The sequence below is a fragment of the Malurus melanocephalus genome, unplaced genomic scaffold (genome assembly GCF_030028575.1).
Source record: "Malurus melanocephalus ecotype Western Australia unplaced genomic scaffold, MMel_1.1 scaffold_38, whole genome shotgun sequence".
Taxonomy (NCBI): Eukaryota; Metazoa; Chordata; class Aves; order Passeriformes; family Maluridae; genus Malurus; species Malurus melanocephalus.
The window spans coordinates 2,293,567-2,309,941 of record NW_026623270.1 but is presented as its reverse complement, the minus strand read 5'-3'; positions in this window follow the sequence as shown (position 1 = coordinate 2,309,941).

Below are 16,375 nucleotides of genomic sequence, written 5' to 3'. Positions count from 1 at the left end.
AGTTGAGATAAAATTTTTGGTTTGCYGCTGGGGAAAAGCCCTGGAGAAATCTGCCCTGGTTTTCACAACACACCTGAGAATGACTCACTGTGTTTTGATAGCCTTATATTACCAAGGTMTTTTCTTTTCAATTGCAAAAACAACTAAACAGATTTAAAAGAAAGATACATCTGCTGGATCTTCTTTTCCTTGGCAGAATCTAGTAACCAGTGTGCTACATAGTTGGCACTCAGAAGGACTGGCTGATGTCTGGGTGCTTGATTTTATTCCTTCCAACAGTCCCAGTGTAGGACAAACCCCAGGGAAGCAAGACCAGAACTGRTCTGGCTTCTTCCTTTCCAGCTGACCACCCTCTCCTGGTGTGTTTTCCTCACCCAATTTGCCTCACATGGGGCTCCGAGGGAGATTCCCAATAAAGGCCACCAACTGAATGTCTGCTGTTTTTATAGACTTGCTGTAGTCTTAACAAAGCTGACCTAAAAATAGTAAAAATAACAATAACAGTCATATTTTGTGTGTGTGCCATCAACCCTAAGGACATGAAAGCCAGGCACCCATTGTGCTGACTTAATGACTGTTATAATGATTGGCATGAGAAAGGAACATCACAGTTCCTTTGATACTTTGGGGAACAAAGGCACACTTTTCATCCCTGAGTTTACTTAGAAATCTAAAAGATGAGACTGAGCAGTGCAAAGAGCTGGCAGTGTCAGTGTGGGGGCAGGGTGGAAGGGAGAAACCCACAGCTTTTATTTCCACACATAAATAAGGCTTGTTTTTATTAATTCTCCTCTGAGTTGAACCATGTGCTGTTCTGTAGCACTGTATCGCTTCAGAGTGATGCTGTTTCAATGCAAAAAAAGGTATTTTCCAGCTTTAATCCACTCATAAAATATTACCACGAAAGCTCCTTCTAATATGCATGCCTCAGGAGACAATCATTTATGATCCCTGATGGTAGAAAATTGCCTACTAGTACTGGCATGTTCTGCTTTCCCCTGTCTTTGTTTGGCTATTTTCCATTTTTTCCTTTGTTCTCCGTGTGGCTACGGGTGCAACCCTGTTCTTACACTGATCTGCTTTATCATGCCCCTTTGGATGAACTCACAGGAGAGCTTCAAACCTCAGCACTCTTCAGCTCCTGGATTACGCCAGCATCCATGAGAACAGAGTACTCCAGGCAGACAGGCACRGCCCTGGGGCTTTGGACACTGTCTAGACCCGAGATGCAGTGATGAACTAGGACAGGAAGGATGTCACAGGCTGTGAAACTCCAAAAYGGTATAAGATGTAAGTGGAAATAGATGAGGAGTAGGCTGCAGGTCAGCTGTTGCAAAATATGTACCAGATTGACTGCTCAGCTTGTTTCAAAACACTGGGTTCCCTTTTTAGAGTCGAAACATAATTAAGCACAGAAATCTGTTCTGTTTTCTAGAAATGGGAAGGATCTGGAAGATCAGCAAATTTAGTGTCCTTAATAAAAACAGAGTTACCATCATTMTTTTGAGTGGAAGATATTAGCTATGATATTTGACTTGTTTCCCAAAAAACTAAGAAACAAAAATATCTTTTAATTGCTATAGTTATTTCCATATTTTACTGCATTTTCTTTTTCAGTTGCCTCAAGGTTTTATTCTTTGCCAGCAATTGTAGGGCATGGGTAACTTGGAATTATTCAGCAGATTAGAGACCTATTGCTGATTTTGCATCTCAGAAAAAATATATTACAGAGTGAAGATGAAGTATGTTTTTTAATTACAGCAACGTGGGATTGCTTCAGTTGATCATGGGGTGAATATACTTTAAAGCTTCCAAATTGAAGACATACAGTAATTTTTAATGAATCCACCATGGAAAGAGCTTCCAAATCCTGAGCAGGCCCCTTTAACACAGTGAGTTGATGAAAGAGATGCATGAGCCAGTCTTCCCAGCAGCACCCAGGGTCAGCATGGTGGGACAGAGACATTCCATATTGGGCAGACATCCTGTGTACCACTGCAAGCAGCAGCATAAGCATACCCGCATTCGTTTGAGAAAGTATTTCCAAATTAACTCACATAACTTGAATAGTAGCTTTCCAATTGCTTCCAAAAAAAGCCCTCACTGAGAAGCTATTTATTCTTAATGTTTTAATGGTGAGTTTTAGCAGGGAGAGATTAAGGTATGACCTCTGGTATTTATTGCCATTTATGGTGACTTTTAGGAGAGMTCTATCTTTTGGACAGAAAACAAAATGAAAGAATGCTGTACCAAGACCTTTTTTCTCACCTTATCTCTTTTTCTAAAATTTCATTTGACCGTTTGTTATCACAGTCTGAATATGATGATAAAAATAATCTATATTTGATGTTTAAATTATAATTCCTTTAGATACCTCAAAAGAGGGGGATGTAGAACTGCAACAATTTACTCTTAGGTATTTATTGTTGTCTTCCTGTTTAGTGTTTGCATTTCAATATCTCATAAGGAGAATGTCAGAAAATAAGGTTATGGGATACCCTGCCTAAAGAGTGAACTTCTTGTTAGTGTTGCTTTAGGGCATTTTGAAAAAGAATACAATGTCATACTGTGCCAGAGAATTTCCTGATCCTGACCACCGAGAATTGCTGATATTGTGTTGGTGGAATAGGAATTGTGGCAAAAGGCATTGAGGAACCTCTCTGGTACCATTGCCTGTTCTGCAGCAGTGCTAAAGAAGAATTCTTGTGGCTTCATCCACCTCACCTCCACTTCCCTTTCTATAGGATCCAAACGAGGCAATTTGCCTCATCTTTTTATTGAATTGTATTTTTACCTTCACAGGCAGTCTTTTATTTCCATTCTGGATGTGTCAAATAATTTCTACCTTCTTCTTTCCTTCCTTCCTTCCCTTGCATTTTAAATTGGGATAAAAAGAGTATTGCATGTACCTCTTTGGGGTCTATAACACTGGCAGGACACAGACTTCTTGGATTGAGCCCAGAGGAGGACCACCAATTTGATCAGAGGGATGGAGAACCTCTCCTATGAGGAAAGGCTGAGAGAATTGGGTTTGTTCAGCCTGGAAAAGAGAAGTTTTTGGGGTGACCTAAATGTGCCCTTCCAGTACCTGGAAAGAGCCTACAAGAAAGATRGAGAAGGCTTTKTACAAGGGYMTGTAGTGACAGGATAAAAGGGAATGGTTGCAAACTGAAAGAGATTAGGTTTAGATCACATATTAGGAAAAACCTTTTCACAATGTGGGTGGTGAACCACTGAGATAGGCTGTCCAGARAATTAGTGGATGTGGATCCTTGGAAGGGCTTAAGGGCTGGTTGGAAGGAGCTCTGAGAAACCTGGTCTAGTGAAAGGCGTCCCTGCCCACGACAGGGGGTAGGAATCAGGTAATCTTYCAGGTCCCTTCCAACCCACGCCATTCTGTGATCCTATGATTCTATGACATCGGGAATAAATACTAATATCACAAGAATGCTTGCGCTGCCTCCTTGAAAAATCGTGCCTGAGGTCATCAGCAGGAGGAGGAGAAGGCACATTCAGGAGTCGCAGCCCTTCCTGGTGACCAGCCCGTCCCTGCGATCCCCCAGCCCGGGCGGGTCCCGGGGACAAGGGACAGGAGCGGAGGGGTGCAGTCCCGGCAGCCGCCGGCAGGGGGCAGGAGGAACTCGCCCACAGCCCCCGGGACGCGGCGACAGGCGACAATCGCTGCCGGAGCCACAGCGTGTCCTGCGGCATCCCGGAATCCTGTCCCGCACACGGTGTCCGGGGACAGTGCAGTGCTGCAGAGCAGCCTGACGGAGCATCCGTGGTGTGATTGCCTCCCTGTTTTCACCAAACAGCCTCACTTCAGTGACCTTCAGGAAAGCATATTGTCAGAATAAAACCAGAAAAAGTCGATTTTTCARTCTTCCTTGCAGAAACTGGCATCTCCTTTTCAATCCTCACATTCATCTTCTGCTTGTCATCCCCTTTGTGCGAAGATTGATCATGTTGGCATGACGTGGTGCTAAACGGGGAATAAATGGAGTCTCTTCCAAATGAGATTTGGCTCTTTATTTTCCCAGTGTGTCATCATGTGCCCACTTCCTAAAAAGCAACCCACAGCAGTGATGTGGATTGCTGTCACTGTGATGAGTAAGACCAGGAGAGAAAGCACAGGGCTGAAAATAATTTGTAGAACTGTAAAAATCCAGGCTTACAGTACTAACYGAGCCAAAACCATGCAGAGTAATAAAAGGCATACCAGATGCTGTAAACAGCCTCCTTTTAACATTTGCAATGAATAATATTAAAAAAAACCCCAACTGATATTCAGCAAATGCTACTAACCGCTTGCAAAGGCTGTGGAGCAGAAAGCTTGCTCCGAGCAACCCTTTCCACTTTGCAATTTGGGGATTGCCTTGTGCCAACACCGGGGGCAGCCAGCATCAGCTATCTGCAGGGCRTGGTGCCAGGCTCCCAAAGATGTCCCCGAGAGTGGCCAGGGAACAGGAAGACTGCCCACTTGAGTGTGGCACTGCCAGCGCTCCCTCCAGGGTCAGCCAGGACAGTCTCTGGGCAGTTTGGCACCAGAGCAGAGCTGTCCCAGMGGAGAATCAGCTTCACTGGCTCTGGAGTGCATGGCCTGGGTGACCTCCTAAGCCCACGGTGTCCAGGGGCTTGAAGGGCTGGGGTTTGCTGCGATGTTGTGTTTACAGCATTGTGGTGACCTAGCCAAGGTTTAGCCAGCCAGGCAGTAATTGTGGCAGGAACACTCAGAGCAGATCATTACACTTGCCATTTGCAGGGACCTCAATTCAGCTTTTGTTGGGGAAAATAAAAATAGAGCTGCTGGCCTGAGTACTACTGAGCAAGACAAACACCAGTGGCTGGCTAGAGATCACCCATCAGCTTGATTTTTAAGAGGGTTAGCAACACTGTGATATTGTTCTCATGCTGTGCTGATATTTAGTCCTGTCTGATGCCAGAAGTGACAGTTTCCACAGCTCAGAGTGGTGAACCCTGACCCTCTCTGTTTATAAACCCCACTTCCTTTGTGGAGGTCTTTCCTCTGCCGTTCTGAAATGCTCCTTCTCAACTGCTTATTGAGATTGGAAATGCTTTCCTTATTGCTTTATGCACTGCAATATAACCTCTTATTCTCTGAAATATAACCTCTTATTCTCTGTTCTTTTTCCTCACATTTTCTCTTCACCAAATGGAGGTGAAAGGTACCAATCTGTTTATAGCCACTCACTTTTCAGATTCCCATATTTGCTGCTTATTTACTTTAAAAAGATCAGCGTATATTTGTGCAGAAAATGCTGAGAAATTGCGTGGCAAGTGACAAGAGCCACAGCTTGGAGTGGCGTTGGTTGGGTCTGCACTGTTTGTTGGCATGCCTCTGGCAGGTGGGATTGAAGAACATCCTTAACTTGGAGCCTGATTCTGTAAATACCGGAAATAATTTCCCAGAAATCTCTTCTTTTTTTTTTTTTTTTTTTTTTTTTTTTTTTTTTTTTTTTTTTTTTTTTTTTTTTTTTTATTTTTTTTTTTTTTTTTTTTTTTTTTTTTTTTTTTTTTTTTTTTTTCCAAGCTGGTTGGTTAAAAGTGGCATAAATTTCACTCTCATTGCTTTAATAAACAGGCTGTTAACAGACATTGAGATAGCACAGCAATGCTTTACACAGAGATTCGATTTATGATTATGCCATACTGTTTTATAATGACCTGAAAATTTGTATTGAAGAGGAACACACATTGTTTTAATTATCTTGATGATACAACAGCTTTGTAAGACTTGCTACGGGCTCATCAGTTCAGATGCAGGTATGATTCATACTAGGCATAAGAAAAATGCTTAGGAATATAATGTCAGCATTGATAATAACCATTGTTCATATGCTCTTTAAACACAGAGCATGTATTGTTTAAGGTTGCCAAAACCAAGGGATTTACACTTTTCCCACGTGGATAGAGCAGTTTTCTACAGTTTCCCCATACATCTGCTCAGTTCAACACTAGCAAGTCGACTTCTRCAGGTGACAGCTCAGCTGCCAAACCTATTGTGCATCACTGCCCAGTCTTGTCCGCCTGTACAGACTTGGGGTATGTGGCTAAACCCCGGGACAGTGCAGCTAGATTAGCTCTTAACCAAGAAGGACTATTGACTCTCAATCTCTGGAAGCTGCATGAAAAGCTGAGACACCTCAGGAATGGTGCAGAATGGTCTGTGGATAGAAATGATTTTTGGGAGTGCTTCCCCTCTTTGTTTTCCACGATGTTATAATAGTTTTGATTGTATTTGAACACCTCCCTGACAAGTAGGCATCGCCTGTCAGGATTCTTACTGTAGAATATGGCTCTTTGTCTTTAGTATGAGTCTGGTTTAATTAGAAACTGACTGCAATCTCTTTATTTGCACCCCTAGTTCTTATAATCTGAAGCTRTGCCCTGGGGAGTGCTTTCCAAGGCCGTACCTGCAGACACTGAATTTTTGCAGTCATCCYCTTTCTCTGTTGTAAAATCTTTACTTGCAGAGGCTGTATGCAACCACAGAGTACAGGCTGTAATGTAGTTACAGTATTGGATACAAATAAATCCGTTTCAGCTGTGCTGCAGTGTACCCAAGAGTTTCCAAAGCACATTTGGAACACAAGAATAATATAATTTCAGTAGAATTTGATGAGGCTGTAACTCTAGAGACAGGTAGTGGGAATAACTGAGAGCAAGGCCTTAGTTTCCTAAATCCTAAAACAGATTCATGGCTTCARTTGATGTTCTCTTGAATACATCTCAAATAAAAGACATGYTTGTTTTCCTTTTTTTTTCTCTTCTGCACTCATCATATCGCTTTCTCATCCTCATCTGTTCTTTGGCTTTTGCCCTCCTTTTATGATTTCCTCTCATGCTCCCATATTATACTGGATCACAAAAGTTCACTCATAAAAATTKCAGTATTTATTTACCTTGTGCTGCTTTCCTATTATAGCATCTCGGAATGTACTGTACATTCCTGACTCCAGAGCAGTACATGGTGCTCGGAACGCCTGGGTGACAAAGTCCACGCATGTGTCTGGGATTGCACGCACACACAGAGCATTTTACAGGATTCTCTTCACTGATACATCAACTACTGAAGTGTTTTAGCTTTTTCTTCTATTTGTCATTATTCTTTTAAAGCTAAATAAATGTGATTGTGAATTGTGACACATTGTTTCTTGTGTTCATTAGAATGAAGATTCCTTGTGAAATCCTACGTCATGTTATTATGATTGTTCATTAAAGAATCTCCTGAAGTTTTTTACCCTGTTTAACAGCTCAAGGTATAACACCTTTGTGGGTGACACTGCAAGAGGACTGGGACTTTAAATTATATTTGACTTTTCTTATATATGACACCTTTTATAACTTTTACCTTTTGTTGCTGTTTGAAGGCAACAGGGTGTCTGGGACATAGGCCAGAGGTCTGCATCAAAATGAACATAAATAATATAAATATATGTATATACATATATATATATATTTTAATGTTAGTTCTTTACTTCTCCTTTCTCATTTATTATTCATTTTTTGTCTTCAGTTAGATCCACTCTTTCTGTCCCCTTAAAATTCAAGTGGTTTGAAAAGGTCTCTGATTCATCTCTGGCACCACTTCAATATAATGCCAGTGTCATTTAACTTGCATATGAATAGTCACAGCTTTCGTTGGAAAAAGGAGTGCAAGAGCCAGGAGAGAAATGAACGATCACCCCTCCCAGGCCACCTGCCTGCACTGGAGGAGGTAAGGAATTCCAGGATAAACTGCTTTTCAAACCTCACACAGCAAATACATTCAGAAGACATTACTTTGTAAGTCATTCCAAATGTTAGATCAGTTTGTCCTCTGAAGTGATAAAYATGATGCAGCTACTTTCAAAATCCATCTGCCAGCCAGACTAAGTAATTAAACTCCTCTCCTGCTCACTCATGAAGCCTCCCTGAAATGCCCTGAGGTCTGTCCCTCCTTCCCTTCTGTTGTGAGGCCCCAAGAGGTCACYTGGCACTGGGGCAGGTGGCTGCAGTGGCCCTGCAGTGGGAGACCAAGGGGACTGAGCTGGCCAGGCTGCTGGCCTAAAAGAAACCCATGGGATGCAGGAGCTACATCTCCTGACAGGTGCCTGCATCCATGCGCATCAGCACTGGTGCTCTGGTCACCAGTTATCTTGCAGCTAATTCAGTGAATTCCCTGCCAGCATCCTGAATTCTGTCTCTGCCATATATGTTGGTGAGCCAATGGGGATTTTAACAATATTTGACTTGGAGGTACTACAAGGCAAACTCACAAGCCATCAAAGGCATGTTTTCTAATCATGGCTTAACATGATTCTTTTCTTTGGCATTTGACTGAAAGAAAAAAAGATAAAAAATCATTTTAAAAGCCTTATGATTTTAAGCAATGCAGAATGTCCCAGCCYTCTATCACTGTGAATCCATTTTCCCATGTTGAAGGGGGAAAGTTTACTCGGGAGTAATGAACAGGTCCCGTGGGACTGCAGCGTGCTACTGCAGTCATGCACAAAGTGAGCGGGCCAGGAAAGGGATGTCAGCCAAGAGGCTTCTGTCCCACACTTCAAAGGACAACACTCATGGGTAACAGCTTTATTTTCTTTTTTAAAATGCTCCAGCAAGCATTCTTCTGCATTACTAGTGATTGATGCTTCTGAGAGAATGTCCTGTGCACATGGAAGTATAAAAGGATGATTCTTGCCTTATCTACATTGCCATGGTAGGACTACATCACATAACAAAGGTGGACCACATCACATAACAAATTTAAAATAGCCTTACGCCCAATCTCATTACCAGGCCTAATAGGCARTGGATGAGAATCAAATTAATGGGATACTATTTCCTGAGAAGAGATCATTGCTTCTCTGTGTGTCACTGTTTTGACCTACTTAAAGGTTTTTTTAAAACAGTCAAGCACTTAGGGAAAAGCCTTCCTGGAGAAATCTATTTGGAGAGGCTTAGGTCTCATTTGTAGGTCTCATTTGTAGGTCTCATTTGTAGGTCTCATTTAACTGGGCAAACATCAAGGCCAACACAGGAGATTAAGAGTGCGTGGGAGGGACACCTATGGGGATGACATGACAAATGTTCCACCCTGTTGCCACCCCCAAACCAAGGTAACAGTGCACAGAGGGCTCTTTCTGAGCTCTTTCAGGGCATTATCTCTGCCTGGATAACCCCTCTGAAGTGTTGCTCTGCCTCTTGGAACTTTTGCTAATCCCCATCCCAAAACAACATGTGAAAGAGTGTTTTCCACTGCATGTGCAGCARTATACAAGCAGATCTGAGAATCTGAGAGATGAAGCCAGCCCTCCCTGGTGTRATGCTCAAACTGAGGTGAATCCACTGAGGCTGCAGGGTAGAACAGGATTCYAAGGCAAAGCCTACCTTTCCTAGTGCAAAACATTCAGTAAGGTCCTYCTGCCTTGGAGCTGATGTGGATTGGATCTTGATTTTTAAAGTTTCAGCCTCAGGGGTAGACAGAAACTGGAATTAGCACCCAATGGGTTGTGCAGACTCCTGGGTAATCTCAGCATCTGTTGTTGTAGGTGCCTACTGAAAAAACCTGATTCTGACTGCAAGTGGGCTTACGTGTGATCTTCATCACATTTATGCAGAACTTAGCTATAGCCATGGAGGTATTTTCTTCTTTATGTTTTCCCTGCCAGTTGACAGGTGTAAGCTGCTGCTCAAGAAATAAAACTTTTTATCTGTTGCTCTTTACCTTGCCACTATAATTGCAAAACTTCATTCAACTCACCAGTGTCTGCACTTTTTCATCAGGGACCTTATGAYACGCCATCAAATTTTCCACTGCATTATTTGGAAATCAGATTACATTGTTCTCAAGAAAAACAATTTCAAATGGAAGAATTAATTACTATGAACCTATTTCTGACTTGATCAAATATTAAAAAATTGACAGGCTTTTTAGAATGCAATTTCCTTCACTGAGTAAGGTCCCTAATTTGCTATTATTGTTGGGGTTCAGAGTTCGTAGCTGCAGTAAATTCAGCTCTGGTGTGCATTCAGCTGCCACTCTCATGGCAATACCATGACCTGGTGACAGCTCTCTTCTCCAGTCTGAAGCAGAGCAGCCAGTGTGGGATGAACAGATAATATATTTATCACAACCTCAGAGCCAGGTCAATGAGTGAAGTGGGGACTTTGAAGGCTGCTACTACGTGATTTCAAAAAAGCACAAGTTGGGTAACAGTGGAGTTGCCTGAAACTACATTATTTAAATTATTAGCAAAGGTGAACAACTTTACATTAGATTTTCATCTTTACATTCTGTATTAAACAACTCCTGACCTCTGTCCCTCTCCAAAAGTAGAAAGTTACCCAGCTCATGGGGTGGAGCTCTGAGCTGAAAGCACTTCCCAGCCCAGGCAGTGCTCAGCTCCTTCCCCACCTGGGCTTGGCTTTCTCTTCATKCTAACATTTCAGAGAAAAATCCCTCAACTGTTGTTCTTGGCTACTGCCTCTCTTTGTGACTGAGAACAGGAGATACAAGGATGATTTTTCCTGGTTTGAGAGTTGACCTTGCTGTTCCCATAGTCTTGGTTCATCAGCTAGCAGTGTTTCCATGTTCTGAAAAACCAACATGACCAGGCAAGTAAAACATTTCTATCTTTCAATTTGGTAAAATGATTTGTTACTAAATATTAATCATGTGCTATAAGATACTCCTTCCCCTTAATTGGTACTTTCATCTCAGAAAACTCTGAAAGACCACAAGTCCCATTTATTTAGGGAACAGATATTTTATTTTCTCAACAGAATATATGAGAGATTTGTAGAGTTACCTGACAAAGAGAGCAGACTTCCTGAATTTTCTGAGAATATTCAAACCCTTTTTGCATTTTACTCCATTGCAGATCCTCTTGACTGCTATAACACAAAAGAGGACATTATTTCCTGAAGAAGGAGTCTGGGGAACCTTTTCAGAGGGAGAAAATATGAAGAAACCTCATCAAAGGCTCACTTTTATCATTTTCATAGAGCTGAGCATGATTCACCATGTTTATGTCTCCACTTGGATGGTTGTGGGGTAAATGCTTACTAACCAGACAGAGGAAGCATCCAGCACATTATTTATCTCCCTTGTTTTCCTTTATAAGAAGAAAGTTCAAGTTAAAAAAAAAAAAAATGTACATCCTTAAAGGAAAAAAAAATGGAGGAAAACCATGATTCCACAATAGCTTTGTTAGTGTTACCAGAGGATCAGAAATGAGCACAAATCTAATTAAAGCTGAATGTCATGGCCTAAGCAGCACCTTCCCTGAACGGCCATGTGATGTAAGCTGTTACACTTGGAARCATCAATAAAAACATCAAGTATACTGTATTTACAGCTGGATTAGTAAATGCAGGCTGAGCATTAATCAGAATGCATACCAAATATTCTGTGAAATTCACTGCTGTTACACCAGAAGATTACAAGCTGATTTTTCTAGCAAGGTTTATTTTTCCCCTTGAGAGAGCTAAAGATGGGTAGGAGACAAATTGTAAATGTTTTAACTTGATTCAGAACACAAAATAAGTGGCATTTTTTCCCTCTGCTTTGCAGAAGAAATTGTACATCTTTGTGCAGAAAATGTTTCTCGCAAAGATGTGATTACTTCATTGAGAAAGCATTCTTGCAGGATATGTAAAATCAGGTTGATTTTCATAGTCATGATAGGGGCACAGAGAGCAGCATATTATTAAATGAAGTATTATCTAATAACAAAAAGAGAGAACTGGAATCACAGCTCTGGAGCAACATTCTTCCCTGAGCTCCATAATCTCCAGTAGAAGGTTAAATGAACTCCTGCTGTTCTTGGTTTACACTCTCAAAATCAAGTTTATAATATTCCTTACTTTCCCATAATARAGTAAGATCAGTAACAAGTTTGGGTGCCTGGAAGTGGGGCAACAACCTCTGAAGAGAAACCCAAGGTTACTCAGTTTCCCTGACATACACCACACAGCTGCTGGTGATGCAGCCCTTTGAAAGAGTGAGGAWATGTAAAAGGGTCTCTTGCCCATCCTGCTCTGCACCATGGTAGAGATGACTGCATATTGCTAAAGCATGAGGACATTTATCTTCACTATTTTTTTTTTTTGGTCTATTAAGGGTTACTGAGTGCTGAGGATGATTTTGAACCTTCTCTGAATGTACTGGCAATAAGAAGTTCAAAGGGAGAAGKGCAAAGGAATTTCTTTTGCAGACAGAAAGGAATCATTATTCCAGACAACTGAAGCACTGCTGGCCTGGTGAAAATTCTACACAGGTTTATTGACCTCACCATAGCCTCCTCTGAGTAGAAGTACATTAGTGGTCTTCTGCTTCTTACATCACTTTTTTTTAATAGATTCTCAATTATCAGGTTTTACACCATCTTTGTTTGCTCAAGARCAGCCTCTTCTCAGCTCCTCTGGAGCAACTGCCAGATTTTACGTTCTTTGGCATTACCTTCTCTTTTGATCACCTAGTAGAGCAGAAACCAGGGTGCACTCCTYGTACATATTTTGTCTTGTCAGAAAGCCATGGTCGTTTGCAATCGAAGCAGGCCTAGAGAAGGGTGATTGAGGGCACATTTAAATGTCTCTGYCAAAAAGGAGCCAACACAACAGGCAAACAGATATGTTCTGAAGAGCACACCGGTATTCCCTGAATAAAGGGCAAATAAATGTTCCTAAATGTACCCATCTAACACCCCTCTGCAGTCAATTTAGAGTAGGTTCATCTCCTAAAGGGTCATTTTTGAGGGTTTTGTTGAAAACAGGACAGGAGGCTTTGTGTTCTCACCTGAACTGGTCAYCTCTAAGCACTCCAGAATTGATTCTTCAGACATAAAGAAAGACACTTTTGGCCTATCCTAGAAAATTCACCATCAAACAGAGAAAGAGGAAAGGTTTTATTTTGTGAAGTCAGTGGTTTCTGCAAATGTGAGTTTTTGCAGGAAAGTTCACAGAGAGTGATGTGAAGTTTTACAAATCCATTTGGAGAAGGTCARCAAAAAGCTTGGGCTAAACTGTTTATTATTCTGGAGAGTCGTTCCCTGGAGACTTCCTGGAGGGCATTATTAATATTGAGTGGCACAAACACTTTGATCTGGCAGCAGAAGTCCTTGGAGCTGCCTCTCATCTTCCCCCAATGTTCTCCTCACTTTGGCCATGGAGAACTTCCTTCTCAGAATCCATAAAGGAAATAAAACCAACAGGGGAAGGCTGAGCAGCTAATTTAAACCTGTCTCCACACTGTTGCTATGTGGTGCCTATTTAATACCTGGGAAAGCTTGCTGGGAACAAATGCACCCTGATGTCTCACCTTTCCAGCTGGTTTCTTCTATCAGCCAGGGAGGTTGCTGTATTCCCTGGGAGAAGACTGGCTGTTCCTGGCAAGAGGACAAGTGACTCAGGAATGACTCACTRCTGCAGGAGAACCAGACACTGTCCTCAGTAGAGGCAAAAGTCCTCTCTGCATGGGGAGAGAAAGTCTCTCTCAGCCATGGGGAGCTGCAGTGAGCCAGTCTGTACCCGGGCACTGCAGTGTGACTCTCTGATGGCACAGACGTGGTGAAGCGAAGGAAACCCCAAGGACACTGAGTACGGCAACAAACCCTCTCAGAGCTGGCCACACACGGCCTTTCCTGGTTTTGCTTTAGCTCAGAGGGGCCAACACTTGTTGGCAAATCTACTGGCTTCATCCTTGAGGTAATATTTCTAGTTCTGTTTGCCACAGCAGACAGTGCCACAGCCCTCACAACCAGAGGGAGACAGCTCCTGCCCAGCTTCCCTGTGCAGCCCCATGGCTGGGTCATGGACATGAGGAATGATGCTCCCCAAAGTCACAGTCACAGCAGTCAGGGTGGCACCTCATCAGCCTTGACCCCACTGCAAGAGGCACCCAGCACAAAGTGGATCAAACTGGCTTGTTCTGCTAGGAGCCAGCCAAATATATTTACAATACATTTAATTCAGCGAGTTATCCAAATGTACAGTTTAAAGAGTAAAACATTATTCCTCAAAAGTCTTTCATGCTTTGGTTGTTCCTGACATGGATTGYTCCTGACAGGTCCTTTTCTTCTGAGGTCAAAGTCTAGTCTTCYATCTTAGCATTCTTCATGGATTTGGTACTTCTCTGCTTTCTTTTCTGTCATCAGTAAAATATTCAGTGGCAATGATTAGATTAGAAACTGACAATMATTTGATGAGATCTGGAGGTAAATTCTGCACATCAGGAGTGATGAACATTCTCACTGCAGATGGGACAACTAGCAATGGCAGAAATAAAATTATTTTCCTGATGTCATGTGGGGAATCCTTGAGAAAATCTTGGAGAAAGAAGTAGTCAGGCAAGTGACAAYGGCAGACGTGCTTTTCTGCTTGAGTGCTGAGGATCACACTCACATGGCTAATATATGATCCCAAAGGAGCAAAGATGAAAGACAGCCACTCTGTTGATCAGAGATGCCATCAGCTGATCTGAGGCCACAGCAGTTCATGTGAGACCCTGTGTTGTGTGTTTGTGATAGCAGCCCATCCCTCTGGGTGCTGTGTGCTGTCCCTGTGGYGTGTCACGTGTCTCGGTGTTGACTGCTCCCCAGAGTTGGTGTGACACAATATGTAGCACTGCCTGGGGCAGGCGGGGAGACATCTCTGGTGTTGCTGTGGTGTGGCAGAGTGACTCTGCACAGAAACCTCTTTGTTTTGCCTCTTAGCACTCTGAGTACTCTGCCTTCTGTGTACGTTGGATGTGGAAAAAGAAAAATGATCTCTGGTGGCAAAAATCATTCTAATTGCAGGTGTGAAAAAATAAAATTCTTGTGACAAGTTCYTCATCAGAGGGATGTCACCAGCCTCAGTGGTATTTCACAAGACTCGAATTGGCCTGCTGACCTTAGAGATTGAGGGATCTGGGTCCTGGATTTGAGCCAAACAAGCGTAACAGTGTTTTTCAGTGAAAGATGTGGAGGACATGGGAAATCCAGCATACACAATTTATCTTTATTTGAGGTAAAATGGATGATGACACAGAAGCACACCAATACTCATCAAGATGCTGAAGGAGCATAGCATCAAATAGTGGATGACAAAACTAGCTGATGGGAGGGATACACCAGGCAGTCAGCAGCAGTGCTATATCAGAATAGCACTTGCACTAAGTGTGGTTACCCTGAGATTAACATGTGCTACAATGACCAGGATTGCTCTCCCTGGTTATTAGCAAGCTGTGAAAATAGTATCATAGAGTCATAGAAGCATTTAGGTTGGAAAAGACCTTAAAAATAATTGRGTCCAGTCATAAACTTAACCCTACCAAGTCCACCAAACTTGAAGATACAAGACATACTAAGTACAGAAGCATACAAGATATTACTGSATTAGAGTTTTAAAGGAAGATAAACATGTATGGAATTATGTATTTAGGCAAGAAGTACAGAAGAAATCTAAATAGCTGCACTACAGAACCTTTCTTCCACCTCTGATACAGCTCAGGCAGCAGTCTGTGAAAAACTTCAGGTTAGATCCTCAAGGAGACTTAGATACCAGACAGGCACTGTTGAATATTAAATCTCAAATTACATCCTCGGAATCTTTCTGTTGGCTGCTTTTAGTCTTGGAAACACATGAAGGCACTAAGCATTTACACTTCCRTCACTAATACCACTTGTGTCTCCAAGAGAGCTCTACATGCAGCACAGTCATGGGTAAAAGTTCCCAGCCTGCCTTCAGATGGGTTTGCCCATGTAACTGTCACACCACAGTGCTGTGGAGAAATATCAGCCCAGAAAGTGWGGCTGTGAAGGCTTGCTGGGCTGATGCTGCCAGCAGGCAGAGTCATCARGGCAAATGTCTGCAGCACAATGACTCCCAGAGCGCAGGTTCGCACTCTGCTCCAAAACAGTGACAGGCAGGGGAGACCTGCCCCATGTGCCTGCTGTGGGGCTGAGCTGAGCTGATGAAGGTCTGGTGTCTGCAGGGCTGTGCAGCTGGGTGCCCATCTCAGGCCATGGTGAAGGGCTGGCACAAGCAAGATAAATCTTTCCTTCCCCTTCTTGCCTATGAGATCAGGGYTGATAAGTATTTTCTGTAAATGACTGTCAGATTAGGCTGAAAGCTAAACAGGGAAGGTGGTGACTAATTTCACCTGTTGATAAATTGCTTAATGCTGAAAGCATTCACTTATTAGGGTGAGCAATGTTTGAGCCCTGCCTTGGCGAAGAGGATCCTGGACCTTATCCAGCCTCCCAAAAATTCCTTCATGCAGAGGGTGACCTTGTGTTCTGTGGTGAGACTCACCAGGTCTCTTGTGSAAAGCAGCCCAGACCCCCTGCTGTAATTCAACATGTATTAGTTGAGACAGAACTAAAAAAAT